The sequence below is a fragment of the Myotis daubentonii genome, chromosome 7, assembly GCF_963259705.1.
Source record: "Myotis daubentonii chromosome 7, mMyoDau2.1, whole genome shotgun sequence".
Classification (NCBI taxonomy): domain Eukaryota; kingdom Metazoa; phylum Chordata; class Mammalia; order Chiroptera; family Vespertilionidae; genus Myotis; species Myotis daubentonii.
The window spans coordinates 56,875,613-56,894,701 of record NC_081846.1 but is presented as its reverse complement, the minus strand read 5'-3'; the positions used below and the strand labels follow the sequence as shown (position 1 = coordinate 56,894,701).

Genomic DNA, 19,089 nt, shown 5'->3' with positions numbered 1-19,089 from the left:
CATCTTTTCATCATTTCAAAATTGTACCAGAAAAGAATTCTACTTAAAAATAGGTTTAAAAACCCTGGATATGCTACATTATTTTACTTGTTTTACAACAGCCTTTGGAGGCACTCTTACTCTGATCATTGAGGACTTGAAGGCCAATCCATGTTTCTCACATTGATTCTCCCTCCCTCCCTCCCTCCTCTCCTTCTTTCCTCCCTCCCTAGAAGAAGAAGAAAAAAAAAGACTTGAAGGCAGTGGAGGGGAAGTGCTGTCACGCCCTGGAGGTGGCACTACTTGTCAGGGGGAGTGGCCAGAATGCCACTCTTTCTCCATTGGAGCTCTCAGTGGTCTGTTATCAGGAAGGAGATGGAGATAATGCACAGGCACAGCTATCACCCAGCAATCTTGTCATCTCCAGCACAGTCGCGGTTTGGGCATTAAGCAGAAATGCCCTGTGTCCAGAATAGCTCGTTCATGTGTCTTATATGCACCTTTCTCCTCAGTGTGTTCCCCGTGGTCTCTTCTTTTATCTGGAGGCCACTGGAACTGTGAACATGGATGTGTGTTGGGTTCTGCCCATAAGAAATGACAGCCTGGAAATGAGAAGTGGAGGCAGGCTGCAGAGTCAGGAGGCTTGACTGTGTCAGGACACATGCTGTGCAGCCTGGCAGGCCTTCCTAAGACCCCGGGGCGGCACGGTGACTGGGTTTTTGTGATCATCCCAGATGAGGTCTTGTTTAATTTTCAAATATTTATCTGGCGCATACCATGTCCTGGGCCTCAGGCATATTTCTTACAGAATAGGGAGAGTACATGGATTCATATGCAGATAAACGGTCATGTAATACGGGGTACATCATAGAGAAGAGTGGGGTACAGTGAGAGCCCAGGGGAAATTGAGAGTTCCGCTCTGGAGTGAACGGAGGAAGCTGGTAGGGTCTTGGGAGTGAATAGGAGTTGTCTGGATGGAGTAAAGGACATTCCAGGTAGAGAGATATTTTTGTATGCTAATAAGATAGCTGGAATCTGGGTAGTAAATGTTAGGGGCAGATTTACTCCAAATGGCTCACTGGGGGCTTTTAAAAGTCATCATAGAAATCCTCAAAAACATTCAGCTTGTGAGGCACATATGACCTACCAGCTTCACAAATACTAAGTTTGACAATCTTGTTTTGCTGACCCTGTGTTGTTTTTTCACTACTGTAGAGTTCGGTTTGCATCTCTAATTGATAAGGGAAGATGCCCACCTCCTCCATGCCATTATCACACAATAAAATGAAGATAATTTCCTAATACCCAGCCAATATTAGTCATTATGCAGGTATCCCCTATTACAGCAGTTCTCAACCTGTGGGTCGTGACCCCTTTGGGGGTCGAATGACCCTTTTGCAGGGGTTGCCTAAAACCATTGGAAAACACATATATCTACACTAATCAAAGACAAAGATGCTAATTGACCGTACCTTCGCTATGCCCAAGCCACGCCCACCAGCCAATCAGCGTGACTATATGCAAATTAACCCAACCAAGATGGTGGCCGGCAGCCACGGAGCTGGAGCAAGCAGGAGGCTTGGTTGCCCCGGCGATGGAGGAAGCCAAGCTTCCCACCTGCTCTGGCCGGCTGTGGCCTCCACAAAAGGCAACAAAGTTTCAATTATAGAAGCTAAATAAATCCCAGATACCTGCTTCCAGCCAGCCTCCACTGGGAGCTTGGGTGGCTGGGAGCTGTGGCCAGCCTGCAAACAGCCATTAGCCCCTCACCCAGGATGATCACACCCTCATGGGGTGAGGGTCCCTGCTGGGGGACTTGGCCAGCCTACAAATAGCCATCAGCCCCTCACCCAGGCTGGCCAGGCACCCCAGCGGGGGCCCCTACCCTGAAGGGGCTGTGGCCAGCCTGCAAACAGCCATCAGCACCTCACCCAGTCTGGCCAGGCACTCCAGGGGTGACCCCACCCTGAAGGGGCTGTAGCCAGCCTGCAAACAGCCATCAGCCCCTCACCCAGGCTGGCCAGGGTCCCCAGCAGGGGACTCCCACCCTAAAGGGGCTGTGGCCAGCCTGCAAACAACCATCAGCCCCTCACCCAGGCTGGCCAGGCACCCCAGCAGGATCCCCCCTCCCTGAAGGGGGTGTGGCCAGCCTGAAAACAGCCATCAGCCTCTCACCCAAGCTGGCCAGGCACCCCAGCGGGGACCCCCACCCTGAAGGGGTGTGGCCAGTCTGAAAATGGCCCTCGGCCCCTCACCCAGGCTGGCCAGGCACCCCAGCGGGACCCCCACCCTGATCTGGGAAACCCTTCAGGGCAAACCAGCCGGCCCCCACCCATGCACCAGGCCTCTATCCTATATAATAAAAGGGTAATATGCAAATTGACCCTAACAGCAGAGCGACTGGGAATCACTGGTCACTATGACACACACTGACCACCAGGGGGCAGACGCTCAATGCAGGAGCTGCCCCCTGGTGGTCAGTGTGCTCCCACAGGGGGAGCTCTGCTCAGCCACAAGCCAGGCTGCTGGCTGCCAGTACAGTGGTGGTGGTGGGAGCCTCTCCCGCCTCCTCAGCAGCGCTAAGGATGTTTGACTGCAGCTAGGCCTGCTCTCCGCTGGCAAGTGGACATCCCCTGAGGGCTGCTGGGCTGCCAGAGGGATGTCTGACTGCCAGCTTAGGCCCAGTCCCCTGGGGAGTGGGCCTAAGCCAGCACGTGGTCATTCCCTGAGGGGTCCCAGACTGCGAGAGGGCACAGGCCGGGCTGAGGGATCCTCCCAAGTGCACACATTTTTGTGCACTGGGCCTCTAGTAATTACATATTGTTTTTGTGATTAATCACTATGCTTTAATTATGTTCAATTTATAACAATGAAATTGGGGGTCACCACAACATGAGGAACTGTATTAAAGGGTTGCAGTGTTAGGAAGGTTGAGAACCACTGCCCTATTAACACAGGTTTTGCTTAAAGCGAACAGTTTCATTATCTAAAAGATTCACTTATTTAGCATTCCTAATGTTTCAGGAATGTTAGGTAAGTGGGGCATCACTCTATTATTTTTATTCCTTTCTTTAGAAATGGTTTATAGTTTCTCTGGTCTTATTTCTGATCATTTAGGTCAGACTCCCCCTGAGGGAGGGCTGTGCCTTAGGACTTTTTATATTACTTATTTGTCTGATAGCAAGGCCATTTCTGGGGTTCGGGAAACACTCACCTCTGAAGACTAGTTATAAGTGGCGTAGGGGACTCTGAGCAGTTCCTTTGGTTTTGCTTCAGTTTTTAGCTGTCAGTGTTTTACCTGTGGCCTTTGAAAGCTCTTTCCTCGCAGGCCTTTTTGGCTTGTGTCTGCACTCAGTCAGGTGCCAGGCTTGTTGCAGTCCCCACAGGCTCAGCTTGACCCTGCAGGGATCAGCCTCCCTTCTGGAGCTTCCTCAACCACTCCATCCTTCTTTGGTTTCCTGTCCCCTCTCCATTCCTCCCACCCGGCACTCTAGCCCTTAATCATATGCTAATCTGTATTGCTCGTGTTCCTTTGGCATGGAGGCAGTGTGAAGCCGCAGAAGGGATGGGAGCTTGGAAACTAGCATAATCTCAAATCCTGAGCCTGTTTCCTCCTTTTAGAAATAATTGTGGTAAAAGAAACGCATGCCATGAGATCTGCCCTCTTCCCCAAATTTTAAGAGTACAGTATTATTAACTATAAGCATAATGTTGTCCTGCAGATCTCTAGAACTTTGGCATTTTTGCATCACTTTATAGCCATTGAACAACCTTTCCCACTCGCCCCCTCCCCTCAACCCCTGGCAGCTGCCGTTCTACTCTCTGCTTCTATGAGTTTGACTGCCTTTGATATCTCATCTGAGTTGGGATTATCTAGTATTTGACCTTCACGATCCATCTGTGTTGTAGCATGGGATAGGGTTTCCTTCCTTTTAAAGGAATAATATCCCATTGTATTTGTATACGACATATTCTTTACCCATTCACCTGCCAATGGACATTTAGGTTGCGTCTACATCTTGGCTACTATGAATGGTGCTGCAGTGAGCATGGGTGTGCTGATATCTCTTTGGGATCCCGATTTCAGTTCTTTCGGGTAAATACCCAGAAGTGGGATTGCTGACTCATATGCCTAATTTTTCTTTTCTTTTTTTAGATTTGTAATATGCAATGTGTGTTCCATGTAACACACGGCATACAGACTGGGTCTCCTTCTGTCTGGAGTCACAGGGCGGCCCCTCTTGTGCATGTGTATTTGCTGTGTTTGGTCATAGGTAGCTAGTGCCTCCTTCTTCACGAAGACCTTACTGTCATTGACCATGTTCAGTAACTTCGAGAATTATTTTAAAGAGATGTCCTCATTTTCCAAGGGAAGAAAAACAAACTTTTATTCACTGGTCACTCAGAGCAGCTGTGTCATTGAGGAAGTGTTGACACTGCTTTTGGTTTTAAAATGACTGGTATTATTCCTTCCCAGGACTGAAAAAGATTGCAAGGTTGGGTTTTTCAGGATTGTTCAGATCAAAAAGCAAAGATACAAAGCCAAGGGGGGAGTGTCTTTCTGTAAAATAGTGGTAGAAAGTAGAAAAGGCTAGAATTCTGTAGAAAATTATGGGTACTACAAAAATGTGCTTTGACCAGAAAATGAAGGTTTCTGCTTTGCATGTTATTTTGAAGTGGCAGACAGTGTTGCCAGCTAGTTTTTAATGTCTGATTTTTAAGGATCTTGATAAAAATGTACATATAAATCTAGCTTTGTTAACAGGGCTTTAGAAGATGACTTGATTTCCTTGGGGAGGAGTATCTATATGGTTATTTTCATATTTGTAGTTTCAGGAGTCGTAGGTGTTAGCTTGGAAATGGTTTATAAGAATCCTTGTGATTCCCCTCCACCCAGGGAAGACACAGTTGTAGTCATTTTTCTGATAGTCCTCAGGTTTTACCTTAGAGCCTGTGAATGAGGCTGCCATGGCTTCAGCGTACCCTGTCAATATGGGGGTGTCGTCCTTAGGGAGAAGATATATCCTGTTTTCTCTTGCTTTGTCAATGTTTTGTTGCTGGAGTTTAAATTTTCGATAGTGTAGGATCCAGATCTTGTGACTTACTTGTTCTGGCCAGGGGATCCTCAGCTTCTTGTGATCTGAGTCATTTCCTAGTGAGGCCCAATTTGGACCTGGAACTCCCTGCCCAGGGGTGAGAGACATGTGGTAGGGGCAGCAGACCTGGTATTTGCGGCTGGGAGGAAGTCCAGTGGTGCCAGGAGGAAAGAGCGGGGGTTTAGTGCTAGTGCACTGGCACATGGGACTGACTCTGGGGTGACCCAGGGCATCGGAGTGGTCTGGCATGGGCACCCATGTGCCCTGACCTTTGGTGGCCATGTGGGTGCAGGGTAGACCTCCAGTCCCCTGCAGGATTGCCAAGAGAAGGCAGCACCTCAGCCCACAGGGACTTGCAGATTATCAAGAGAGGGACTCAGGCACAGTTATCATAACTGAGTAAGAGGGTGAGTTAGCCTGTGGAATGCAGGAGAAAGAAATCAAGTTATTAGACAGAAGGTCAGGGCCTGTTAAGCAACCAGAGCAACTTGGCCCGAGTTGTTAAGTCTCTCTTCTAGAATTTCTCGCTGGCTCGAGCCAGTGAGGGGAAGGTGGGGGCAAGGGTCAAGAGGCTTCAGCTGTAGGAGAGGAAGGGCTGCAGAGGCAGAACACAGCAGGCCAGGCAGTCCTGGACAGCCTGCTCCTAACTGTAGAGAGCTTTCCAGCGCCCGAGTGGGTCACTGCACCTGTTTGTAAATGACTGGATCTTGGAGTGTAAGTGGCATAGTCACCAATGAGCTTAAAACAAGACAGAATTTCCTTTGGGAATCAGGAAATAGATTTCGTTTTTAGTTCAGTTTAGATTTTAAAAATCCAAGTATAAATCATAACCTCATATTATAGAACCACGAATTAAATTCATTAAAGTACTGTCTTTACTAAACCCAAAGCAAATCAAAACTTTTGCATGCTATTACTTATCAAGACATAAATATGATGTTACCCAATATCATTTCTGAAGGATTGAAGTTATTTGAGGTTTAGGTTGCTTTAGATCAGGGGTCCTCAAACTTTTTAAACAGGGGGCCAGTTCACTGTCCCTCAGACCATTGGAGGGCCAGACTATAGTTAAAAAAAACACACCTATGAACAAATTCCTATGCACACTGAACATATCTTATTTTGAAGTAAAAAAACAAAACGGGAACAAATACAAATGGCCCCGCAGGCCATAGTTTGAGGACCCCTGCTTTAGATCAAGGAAAAACTCATCCTAAACTTTGAGATTCAGATAGGCACACACAGAATTTATTCCTTGGTTCTATAACCCATAGAGATTAGATTTTAAGATAAACAGAAGCTTGCCCTATTAAACACAGAATCTAACATTTAAACAGTTTTTTTAGAAGTGGGTCTCTCGTTTTTAAATTTTATTGATATATTTTGAGAGAGAGAGAAAGAAATATCGATTTGTTGTTCCACTTATTTATGCATTCGTTAATGATTCTTGTATGTGCCCTGCCCGGGGATTGAACCTCTGCAACCTTGGTGTATCAGGATGATGCTCTAACCATCTGAGCTACTGGGCTTGGGCTGAAACCTATTTAAAAATAATTTTTGAGTTTATAATAAAAGGGTAATATGCAAATCGACCAAACAGTGGAACGACCGGTTGCTATGATGCGCACTGACTGCCAGGGGGAAGACGCTCAATGCAGGAGCTGTCCCCTGGTGGTCAGTGTACTCCCACAGGGGGAGCGCCACTCACCCACAAGCTGGCCTGACGGGTGACAAGCACAGTAGCCTGCCTCCATGGCAGTGCTAAGGATGTCCCCTGAGGGCTCCCTAACTGCAAAAGGGCGCAGGCTGGGCTGAGGGACACCGCCCCCCCCCCTCAGTGCATGAGTATCGTGCACCAGGGCTCTAGTTGGTTAATAAAATGATACAGTTTTTAAGGGTATAGTTCTATAATACATCATCTGCACATTGTATTGTGTGTTCACCACCCCAAGTCAAGTCTCCTTCCGTCACCATTTATCCCCCTTTACTCTCCACTTACTCCCTCCACCCCCGCTCTGGTAGTCACCATACTGTTGTCTGTCTGTGAGGTTTTTTTTCACACAGCCCCCTTATCCTCTCCCCTCTGACAGCTGTCAGTCTTTGTATCTATGAGTCTGTTTCTGTTTTGTTTGTTAGCTTATTTTGTTCCTATATAATACAATGGACTTTTATTTAGATCCCACAGATAAGTGAAATTATATATATGGTACTTACCTTTCTCTGACTGGCTTATTTCACTTAGCATTGTTGCAAAGGGTGAGATTCCCCCTCCCTTTTTTTTGCAGCCAAGTTGTATTCCCTTGTGTGAATGTACTCCACCTTTTTTATCCACTCATCTACTGATGGGCACTTGCTGCTTCCATATCTTGGCCATTGCAAATAACGCTGCAAGAACACAGCGGTCCGTACATTCTTTTGAATCAGTGTTTCGGGTTTCTTTGGATATATTCTCAGAAGTGGAATTGCTGGGTCACAAGGCAGTTCCATTTTTAATGGTTTGAGGTAATTCTATGCTGCTTTCCACAGTGGCTTTCCAATCTGCATTCCCACCACCAGTGCACAATGAGGGTTCTCCACATTCTCACCAACGCTTGGTGTTTGTTTAAACCTTTTTTTTTTTTTTTAACTCCATAAGAAAGCAGGAAAACCAATACCTTTGGAGATTACAGAAATGCTCGGACTATTTTTAAACACACTCATTTAAATGCCTCCCTCCCTAGGATCATCTGGCCTTAGGGGTTCTGGACAGATTGAACTGGCCCAGGGACAAGCCCATCAGTTGTGAGGTGCGGCAATGGGGGCGTGGTGTCCAAACAAAGCTGCAGTCCCTCTGCTCAAGGAAGTTTCTAATCTGGTGAGGAGTTTTACTCACAAATCCCACAAGAAAGGGTGGATGAGAAGTGAGGAGTGTGTGTGAGGTTGGGAGTAGCTAGATGGTAGGTTCCAGATCAGAACGGCAGTGTTGAGGGTTCTGTGACTCCTTTTGAAAGTCTGTCCCTGTGTTCAGGGCTACTTGAGACCACATAGAGATAGTGCATTGCAATGTCCGCCCCCCCCCCCTTTTTTTTTAGAACACTTGGGTCTTAGGGACTGAGGTTGGCCTTGTGGGCATATTCTCCCCATGGATATAGTGGCTGGGGACCCAGTAAAAGTGAAATAACCTTTCTTCGTGCCTGGGGTAATCTCAGAGCCACTAATTGTACTGTTTCGAAATGCTTTGTTTTTGGTGTCCCTGGACACTTTTGGGGATTGAAAGGCTATTTCAACTCTAACAGCCTGTAATCTATGGTTTCGGATTTATAAATTGCCTCCTGCCAGTCATAGCTTCTCAGGGCTGTCATTGTGTCTTGATCTAGCACTTGCTCTCCACCCTCTTAATTTACGGTGACCTGGGAAACCAAATATTTCCCTCCTGCTAGAATTGTATCTAAAGGCGGAGTGAAATAGCTCTGGGGAGAGTCTGGGAAAGAGCTATTGGATGAAGCTTGCAAGAGATTGGGAAGTTCTCTTCTGAATGGTGCATGCATTTTGTCGAAGATTTTGGCAGCTGGAAAGACTAAACCTTGGTTCCCAGCTGTTTTCTGGATAGTTGAGGTTGCTAGCTTATGACTGCTTTCTTCTCTCTTTCCTCCACTGATAGGCAGATCTTCTCTCCCACCCTTGCCAATTTTGGAATCGAAAGGAGAGGATGAAAATTTTCTCAGGGAAAGTGAGAAGAAGGTGAATGAAAGAAAAAGCATTGACTGAGGCAGGGGCTTCAATTATCTGTCAACCACTGTTCTTGAAACCTAAGATGTACCTGAGCCCTGTGGAAGATACGGGAGGGGGGGAGGGGAAGGGGATGATGATGGCGATCCTGCCTTCATGAAGCTTCATGTTCTGTTGGGAGAGAGAACTAATAGACCTGAAACCCTCTGTTGAAAGTGGTAGAGACTTTCTGCGTTGGGCTTGAGTTCAGGAAAGTGACTTGAGTGAGGAACGTGGAGCCAGCAGTGTGGGGCTCCAAGTGGTAGGTGGCCGTGCAGTGCAGTGTACATGGGAGAGACCAGATACATTGGGAGGCCAAGGAGGACGGTGAGTTGATGAAACCCCAGTTAAGAAGTGGCAGCGGCGATGGAGAGATTTAGCAGGACATCTGGTAAGTCCATTTCGAAGGCAGAATTGATGAGGGTCCCAGACTGTGTATCGTGTCTGTGTGCTTGGTTAAAATGCAGACTCTTGGGCTTTTCTTTAGTTTGGGGTGGTGCCGGGAATAGTCCAGGTCTTTCTGGTACAGGTGGCAAAGGATGAGTAAGGCAAAGCTGATTAATTCCCCCCAGGAAAGACAGAAATCGGAAGGAGGCATAAATCCAAGGTGGACAGCCTGGTTTTTGTCACTGTATTACAGAGCAAATAGAGAGCAGGTAACTAAGAATTTTGGAACATGGAAGCGAGAGCGAACGTAGCTCCTCAGCTGGAGATAGTGTTCCTGCAGGCAGTCCTCACCTTTCACCCAGGGACGCAGGCTCTCTTTCTAACCCGGTCACTGTCACATCGGAGAACATCATGATGCTAATAGAAATCAGGTTCCGGTTCAGCCCTCCGATGAGCCAGCGGTTTTATACCTAGGAGAGCTCTGTGCGTTGGGCATTGCAACACCAGGCAGAAAGCCTATAATGAGTGTGTACTTTGTCACATTTGGTGAACAAGAAAATACGGATTGCCAGTAAAAGAACACACAGAAGCTGCTAGTGCTGTTACTAGATGAACCAAGAGAAATCATAGTGGTAAATAGCTTAGTAGTTTCTTTGCATGTGAAAGCCATCATGTTACATCACTTCTCACGTAGTAAACACTCGACAAAGGAATGTTCTTTACAGATGAGTTTTGATATCTCTTGCCAACTCCGTGATAGGGGCAGCCAGCGCTTACTTAGGTAACGAACAAGCCAGTCTGTCCCCACTCCTGTCTTTTCCCTCAGCAGCGTGGGGGGTGGGGTGCACCTCCAGGCCTCACTTTGCCCCAGAGATCTCACCGGCAGGTTGTTTCTTCAGTTTCTTCCAGCTCTTCTCTCAATCCATTTGTGTTTCTCCCATCCTCCCAAGAGAAAAAGGAAACCCCCTAGGAATAGGTCAGGGGCTATGCATCAGAATCAGCGGGTCAGCCTTAAAAACTACCAGCACCTGGGCCCCATGCCCAGAGATTCTGTTTCTTCTCTTCTGAGCATCAGAATTCTTAAAGCTCCCCGGGAGATTCTGATGGGTGGTGAGGACCGAAGAAACACCTCAGATAGTTGACAGAGGTAACAGTACAGGGTACTAGCAGTACACCCGTCTCAAGGAAAGTGAAAGCCTCAGGATTTGAAATGGACATTGATATTTTTAAATAATGCCTTTGGCCACTCATGCCTCAAGTGTGAGCCAGATCCCCACAGAGTTCTCCTTCGCGCTACCTTCCTTCTGTATTGGAGCTGCTTCCTGTGTACAAGCACCAGCATTCCAATGAAACAAAACAAAAACGAGAGGGTTCTTTTATTTGCTCTAGGATTTCTGGGATATTGTTTTCCACCCTGTCTGCACAGTTGAGGGTGATGAGAGCCCCCCGACGAACGCGGAGATGCAGCAGGTTGTGGCGGAGTGCCTCCTGCACGCCGTCTAACCTCTCCAGGCCTCGCTTTCTGGCGCAGCAGCATGAGTGCTGGGGAGCCCTGTCCACCGGAGGACAGACGGTCACAGGGAATCGGTCACATGCTGCGGACCATGAATGCCTAGTCTTTGTTTTGTGGTCTGAGGAGGCTCAGTGTTACATTTTTAGGAGGATACTTGAGAGAGAGAAAAAATTTTACTTCTATTGGATAAACAACTTTGAAGTCTCTCTGTTCATCCTTGAAAGAGAGGGATGACCAGGAGGTAAACCCTAATAATTCTTCTCAAAAACATTTTAAGGTTGGTTTTTTTTTTCCTTCTTGAGCCAGTTGGAAATTAGATCTGAAAACAAAAAGCCCTTGAAGGTCTTCATTCAGTTAGTCTCTAAACTATTGTGTTTAGTTCCATAAAAATTCCTTCAGCAAGTGTATTTTGTCATCTTTTGCGTTTTACCTGAGACTGTTTTGTGGCCTAATGCTTCTTTGTCAAAACTTTCTTGGGCCCACGCCTTGGATTGTGTACTGAAAAGGCCTTGAACAGAGAAATGTCAAAACCAAACGAGTAAAAAGTTCCATCTTTTTGCTAATTTAAAATAGATCCTGAAGGACAACAAAAGGAAAACCCAAGGCAGTTTCTCCCCTGCGTCCGGTCAGTGAGTGATGTAACCGTAGTTATATGTAACTTCTCAAACACCACCCAGAGTTCCTCCGGTCCCGTTGACCTCCCTTTCTCCTTTCTGTAATTGCCGAATACAGCCCTTAAAACCCATGTAGGACCAAACACAGAATGTAAGCTCTGTGATCTCATCCCCACAAAAACAGGCTGCAGGGACCGTCCTTGCAGGAAGCCGCCTCGCCTTGGGACCGCTGCAAGCCCGTAATTTACAGTGGTGCCTTTGCGGTCTTAAAATCAGAAAGCACGCAGCCCCTGCCCTACCTGCGCTGCTGTCGGTGGAGAAGGGGCCAGAGAGAAAAGATGTGTGAACATGACCTGTGTCACCTGCTGTGAAGGGCACCCTCGTCTGTGGGTCCTCTGGGCAGAGGGTCTGTCTGGCAGCGGGCATGTTGCTGCTGCGACGGATACCCTTTCCTAGTCTGCCCCTGGTGCTGGAACAAACGAGGAGCCCGCCTTCTCTGCTGAGGTGTGCTTTGTGGAAGGAGCTTGGCTGAGTGCTGGCGGCAGCTGGGGGACGGATGACTCCCTCCCTGGCTGCCAGGGCCCTCAGCACAGCGGCAGGTGATCCTTTTTATCAGCATAAGAGGACGCCTGGGATATCTGAGCCGCTATTCAGCAGGTGGTGCTGTCCTGCAGTGAAAGCTTCCACGCTGCCCGCGAGGTCAGCGAGCTGGCGAGGAAGGAGCTCGGGTGTGTGGGAAGCCTGGGCAGCATGAGATGAGGCCTCTCGGAGGAAACTTCACACCTTGGACTCGGGGGACCACCTGGTTCGTGGCGGGGTCTCCTCTGCATCCTGCTTGAATGAGAGCTCCGCTGACTCTGAACTGGGGGGAGACGGAACCCGTCCCAGGCATCACCTGGTCTCCTCCCAGAGCAAAGTGCCCGTGTTCCTTCTCATCTTTGACACCCTGGTGGGTAAGGGGGCGTGGCATCGGGAGCTCCTCATTAAACAGACTTAAAAGGGAGGAAGGGCCTCAGCCAGCCTCTGCATGCCAGAAACCTGTTAGTGCTCAGGTGCCCTGCCAAGGGGGTTTGGTTGGCCCAAACCTGACCGCCCACGTTTTTTTTGTCCTTTTTGGCAACAGAGCCCAGCCGCGGACTTGGGTGAGGTTGTCCATGTGTCTGAGCATGGACAGCTCCCTTGCAAAGGGACTTTTCCCAGGCTTGGTGTGGCAGTATGTTTCCCAGGGAAAGACTGAGTCAGTCATGGGAAACCTCTGGTTGGAATTCTTTAGTCAACACACACGATGGGGCATCCGCCTCTCCCTGGGATCAGAGCAGGAGGAAGGTGTAGGGGACGGCAGGTGAGACCAGCGCTTGAGAAACGGGTAGGAGGGGAGGTCAAGGCAGAAGGAAGCAAACGCTGGAACACAGGCCCCATCCAGGTGCTCTGAGCGCAGGGGAAGGACTGGTGACACCTGAGCTGAGCGTGGGGGAGGATAATCCCAGGGTGGGAGGGAGGTGTTCAGGATGAGGGGCAGGGAGAGCTAAAGTGTGAAATTGGGGGGCGGGGAGGCGGTGTTCAGAAGTGTTGGGTGTAGAGAGCTGGGACCTGTGAGGAGGGAGGCAGGAGGAATGGAAGGAGGCATTCTGGAGAACCTCAGAAACCCGAGAGTCAGAGGGGTTCTTGGCTCCTTATCTTGAACCTGAAACATCTCATTGTGTGTTGGGCTGTGAACCCACCGGCACCCCTTAAGGAGAAAAACCTGAGATGGTGGCGGAGGTGAGTGGGACCCTACGGTGCCTTGCTCCAGGCCAGGGGCGTTCAGTGAAGGCCCCAGGCCACCTTGAACAGAAGGTTTCGGGAGTTTTCTCGGGTTTGCCGGCCCGTCACCCTGCTCTCCCCTTGGTGAGCAGTCCGTGGATAAACTGCTGTCTCCTCTCCACCGCGGCTTCGTGGGGACCCTCAGGAGGCTGTAGCTGGTGTTGCACACTCTGTGCCGCGTGCCTCACAGTGTGAGTGTGCTGACAGGCTTTCTGTTTCCCAGTTTCCCAGCTCTCTGTGGCCGGCTTGTCCGGAGCAACTTGGCCGGTCCCCCAAGGAGACAGCGCCTCTCTGTTGCGAGCCAGCGGAGCCTGGGGTGAGGCGAGGCGAGGGGCCTGTACCGACAGACCAGCCTTTCCCAGGTACGCTATTTTCTGAAAACTTTGAGGGCTTTGAAGGTAAACCTGGTTTTTATTCATACGAATTGAAGGATAATTTAAACACTGTCTGGGTTACTATGTTAAAGTCCTCTTGATAATATGGATGCTTCAGTTCATTCTTTTAAGACCTTTCTAGTTGTACTTAGCTGTGCCCACTTCAGGGCTTTTTGGTCTCTGTATAGTGTCTAGCACAGTCCTTTCCCACTGAAAACATTTAATGTGTGTTGAGTGAATGATTTACTATCTTTGGCTTACAGTTGGCATACATAGAAGCACAACTGATCAGCGCTGTTCAGATTTTTAATACCGTCAGACTGGCTGTCCGCTTTTTATCATTATCATGCTCCCGTCCCCCCTTCCCCGTGAGGAACTCTGTGAAGTTTAATTACCAGCCCCTCTTTGGCTACCTGGACGCAAACAAGGGGACATTGACAACCCACCTTACCTCCCTGCGCTTCCCCGGTTGGCTTTTCAGGGTCACACCAGTTACAACGGGCACAGGTTCTGCCTCCCGCCTGTTTTGCAGGCCGTCCGGTAACTCATTCCGAGCTGTGTGGTCCCCTTCCCCCAGGTTTCAGGGAGGATTTCTGTTTGTGTGGCGTTAGGAATGCCAGGGCAGTTGCTGGCCTTCTGGCCTGTGGTTTTCCTGTACTGCAGCCCTACCTGTATGTTGCGAAACAGAAGTGCCTACTTCAAGGGATCTGGTCAGACTGGAGGTTCCTGGTGGGTCATTTTTGTTGTATTCATCTTTTATTTCCCTGTCTCCAATGTGTAGCATGTAGTGGAGCTCAAATATTTCCTCCTTCCCCTAAGCCAGTGGTTCTCAACCTTGGCTGCACATTAGAATCACCTGGGAATCTTTTTAAAACCCTGATTTCTGGGCCTCATCCTCGGGAAATTCTGTTTCTTTGTTACTAATGTTGTGGCCCCACCCCATAACAGAGAAACAGAATTTCCCAGCAAGGGATGAGGCCCAGAAATCAGGATTTTAAAAAGATTCCCAGGTGATTCTAATGTGCAGCCAAGGTTGAGAACCACTCGGCCTAAGCGGAGAGAGAATTGGCTGAGAGCAGTCTCCGGCCCCGTCTTAAGTGAGCACAGCTTGGAGGCCCGTCCTCCTGTATGCGCAGCTGCTTGCAGTCCCGGCAATGGGGTAGGAATCCGAGGACAGAATGGTTGATGGGGGGGTGGGGGGTGGGGGGCGGGCGGCACTGAAAACCTCACGGGTCCTTCCTCTGTGCGTGTTGGAAATGCTCCTCCACAGGAGGTGGGGGTCAAGGTTAAAGCTGCTTCCAAACCTCTGAATTCCTGAGACGCCCATGTGATACGCAGGTGCACTCTGCCATATGTCTGTTGTGGCTTGCTAGCAGGATTTCCTATTCTGCACTCACCCCTCCTGCCATGCCCTCTTCATCCATGAAGAACAGAGCAGCCACATTGCTCCCCAAAACTTTGGGGGTGGTCCTTCTAAAGGCAAAGCTTCTCCGCAGGAGCCTGGCAAGGGCGTACATACCAGAACCTCCCCTGCAGCTTTAGAACGGGGGGGGGGGGGGGGGGGCGGGGGGGGTTACTGAGACGCGCCCAGTGTGCCAAGTTGGAGTTTCAGGCGTGGAGAGGGAGTCCTTGCTGGGTAGGTTTGTTTCTTTTTAAAGCTCCTCAAAAGACGATGTGTGTAACTACTTGAAAAATATTTGTATGTGGAATAGACTTAAAAACAAAAACCTCTTTCTTAGCCTGAGCAGATGTTTGGGGGGGAATTATTTTTGAACTCTCCTAACTAGTTTCACCAGTTTATACTGCCAACCCAAACATTCCCTTGTTGTGCCATAATTTGCATCGCAGAACCATTTTATAACTTTAATTTAAAATTGCCTGTGACAACACTTTCTACGGTTGTAAGTATACAAGGACATTGAAGAACAATTTACTATATTTAACAAGCGCTTAGGTTTATTTAGAAATCCAGGTGGGAATCTGCTCTCATGGAATTTTACCAAAGTATGCATAGATTTGCATATTGAAGCCAAAGCCTTTTGACCGGTGGTAACACAGTTCTGAAAGTAACATTGAAATAGCAATTTAAGTGTATTGCCCTTAGAGATTTTTTTGAGACGGGACATTTATTTAGTAAGTTATACTTTTTTTTTTCTTCTCCAGTTTTTTGGGTGGCAGAGAATTACCTAATTTTTCTTTTCTCCTTCCCTGGAACCAACTTTAAGTAGGTAGGAGCTTACTAGGAAAGATAACTTTAAATGTTTTTTGTGGTTTTTAACTAGGTCCCTTTCTATGAAAAAAAATTTTACAACCCATTCTTGGGTGAGGTTTTAACAATATGATGGGTTTAATGGAAAATGGGGAGTTTCTATTTTGAAATCACAGAATTTTGCCATTGAGGAGGCACCTTACAGAAGACCTATCATCTGGTTTCTATGGCCGAACGTCATGGAAACTGCTCTTGTGAAGGTCACAGTTGGCCTCTGATAGGACTCTTAACATGCCTTTCCTGCAGCATTCCTCATTTGCAACTTTCTCCTCTGGGTTCCTGTGCACCATTCTTGACTACTTTTCTTTTCCTTTCATTTATTCCTAGGTCCTGCTGTGTCTGCTTTTACATATTCCCGTTGCCTGGGCTTTCATCCTTGATGGTTTTCTTTAGTCTGCTCAGCCTCTTTGGGGGACCTCAGGGCTCCCATGACTTCAACTACTACCCACATGTTAATGGCCCTCAATACTCTCCCTGATTCACCCTCATCTCAAGCAGTCTTTTAGGCATTTCTACTTGGATGACTCATATGTTCTTTAACTTGTGATATCCAAACTGAATAATTTATCGTCTAATTATTGCCTGTCTCCTGACCTATAACCCCCACCCCCCTGCCCCCAATCCCCTCATCCCCATGCTTCTGTCTGCTTTCCCACTTGGGTCATTGGCACTATTCAAGCCAGAAGTGTGACTCATCCTTCACCCTCCCCCAGTCAGCCCCATATTTTAATTGGCGATTCAGGCCTATCATTTTAATGTCCCAAATAAGAGAGGGAAAAGCCATTCCACTGACATTTTATTATTATGGGCTTTAGAGGTTGTACTTGGGCCTATAGCAGCAGCTCTAACAACATGAGACAATTTTGACTATTTATGTAGTTTATACTTCATGCTAAGCATAGTCCCAGGTACTTCTCACGAGTTTATCTCTAATATTCACAATGATTCTGTGGTATATTATCTCTGTTATAAACGAGGAATCTAAGCTTCACAGAGATTAAGTTATAGCCCAGGATCGAAGGGCATGTAAAGCACAGTGGAGGATTTGGGATTTTAAACCTATGGGCTGGTCTGCCTGACTCCAAAGCCTTCGCCATCAGGAACGGCGTTGTTTTAGACTGGTGAGTAGGTTGACTTTGTTGAGGGCAGGAGCTGAGTCTTATTCATGTTGGTAGTGTGTCACTATATTTTTTTTCTCACATAGGCGATGCTAACGAGAAGACCCCTAATGGCAAAGCCGTGATCTGTGTCTTCATCTGGGTTCCATCCCTGCCTCTCTCTATTAGCTGAGTGTTAGCTGTGCTGCTTGAGGTCAGGGTGGTGGGATCATGCTGCCGCGTCCTCAGAGGGGTTTTTATGAGAATCAGAAGGGATGGCATAAGGCAGTGGTCGGCAAACCGCGGCTCGCGAGCCACATGCGGCTCTTTGGCCCCTTGAGTGTGGCTCTCCCACAAAATACTATGTGCGGGTGCGCACATACAGTGCGATTGAAACTTCATGGCCCATGTGCAGAAGTCGGTTTTCGGAAAGGAGATAGACGAAACGAGTATACAAGACGAGTGTGGATGGGAGAGTTGGAAGGGGTCGACCTCAGCGAATGTACCTTAATCAGATTGAGGACGTTTTTTAGCAAAGGCCAGCTTAGGAGCACCCTAACTAAGTTAATAACAATGTACCTACCTATATAGTTTAAGTTTAAAAAATTTGGCTCTCAAAAGAAATTTCAGTCGTTGTACTGTTGATATTTGGCTCTGTTGACTAATGAGTTTGCCGACCACTGGCATAAGGGAAAGTGCTTTAAAATTCAGGGATATCTTTGGGAAGTTCTTTTTCGTTGTGGAAGTCAGGCATTGGCCCAGTCAGGTGCGCCTCTCTGAAAGGTGGCCCAGAGTATTCGTGTTTTGTTTTCTCATAGATCTCTTCTTGTGTCCCATCCTGAGAAGAAAACGCTGTTTGCTTTCCTTCATAGCTCTGCCCTTCCATCATATTGTGGTAACAAAGTTTGTCTGAGGAGAGGGTCCCCTTTAATGAATACATAAAACCAATTTGTCATTGTGGAATTTAGAAATCATTTAACCATTCTGCATCTTGATTTTTATTTTTATTTATTTTTTTACAGAATTGCCCTATAAAATTTGGGGTAATGTGTATTTTATAGGGTTGTTTTAACTGCAAAGTGACAGAGATAACGTACCTGATGATGGCAGGTCCTTGGTGAGGAGTAGCTTGTACTGCCCACATTTAGTTATCGCAGGCCTACACTTTCAGATCTGAAAAGGCTTAAGCCAGCCTCTGAAGACAGGATTCAGGAAGAACTCCTGTGTGATGCGAAGGGAGGGAGGAGGGTCTGAAGCAGGAGCGGCATCATCATCAGCTGGGACTTGTGGGAAATATAAAGTCTCACATAAAGTCTCCGTCTCACACCTGAAACTCAGAGACTCTTAAAGAGCGCCACAGAAGGCTCTGATGCACTGTATCTGGGCTGACGTTAGAGAAACCAGGCTGCGGGCTTTAGAGCAGTCCTATGGGATAGTGAGGGCCTCCCCAGGATGGTGGGAGGGGGTGGAGAGGAGATGGATTTGGTGGGACTTAGTAATTCGATTGATGTTTACCAGACAAGGATGGAAGCCGTGAGGATATAGAGAGAGGCCTTGAGTCTGGTGGGGCACAGGCTGGTGAGTGGGTTTTGCAGGTTGGGGGACGAGGAAGATGAGCTGAGTTTTGGATGTTGAGCTTGTTGCTGGGGTTGATGCCAGCAAGCCGGGAGTAAGTGCTGTCACGGTAGCACAGGTGAAACAATGGGGAAGCAGATCTTTGAGCGGCCTCATAGAGCTGGCAGTTGAAAACATGGTGTTAAGATATTTTTTTGTTTTGTTTGTTTTTTCAAGGAAAGTGGTAGAGAGAAGAGAGCCAAGATCAGTTGGTTTGGAATTGGGTATTTGAGCTTATGGCATCCAGTTTCTCTTTCAGAAGGCTAGGAATAAGTGTTAGGAATACATGGTGATACAGTTTTAAATAAAACCAAATGATCGCAATAACGTTGGAGTTTTGTCATAATGCTGTCCGTAGGCCCCATGCTTGCGCAGTAGAAACTGGTCTTACGCATCATTTCATCTTGGGAGCCAAGGTCTGTGTGCCAAGGTTGGAGTTCTAGTGTCTTTCTCCAAGAGAGGAAGTGGAGTGCAGTGGTCAGGGTACAGGTGGCCAGGGCAGGCTGCTGGGCTTCTCTAAGTCTCAATTTCTTGACCTCTGTCAGTGAGAACAACTATAGTTCCTATCCCCTTCTTGTTGTGAGGACTAAACAAGC

The 19,089-nt window shown here is 47.8% G+C and overlaps 1 protein-coding gene across 15 annotated transcripts in view; it reads left to right on the top strand.

Annotated features, from left to right (window-relative positions):
* Positions 1–19,089, top strand: part of TANC1 (tetratricopeptide repeat, ankyrin repeat and coiled-coil containing 1) — a 240,703-nt gene that overhangs the window by 46,491 nt on the left and 175,123 nt on the right. For 11 of the 15 annotated variants that reach the window (XM_059704359.1, XM_059704361.1, XM_059704358.1 and 8 more), the window contains exon 3: positions 13,363–13,501. The exons of the other annotated variants lie outside the window; for them this stretch is intronic. The gene's annotated coding sequence lies outside the window, so the exon portion shown is untranslated. The remainder of the gene's footprint in view (positions 1–13,362; positions 13,502–19,089) is intronic. 15 annotated transcript variants of the gene reach the window in all.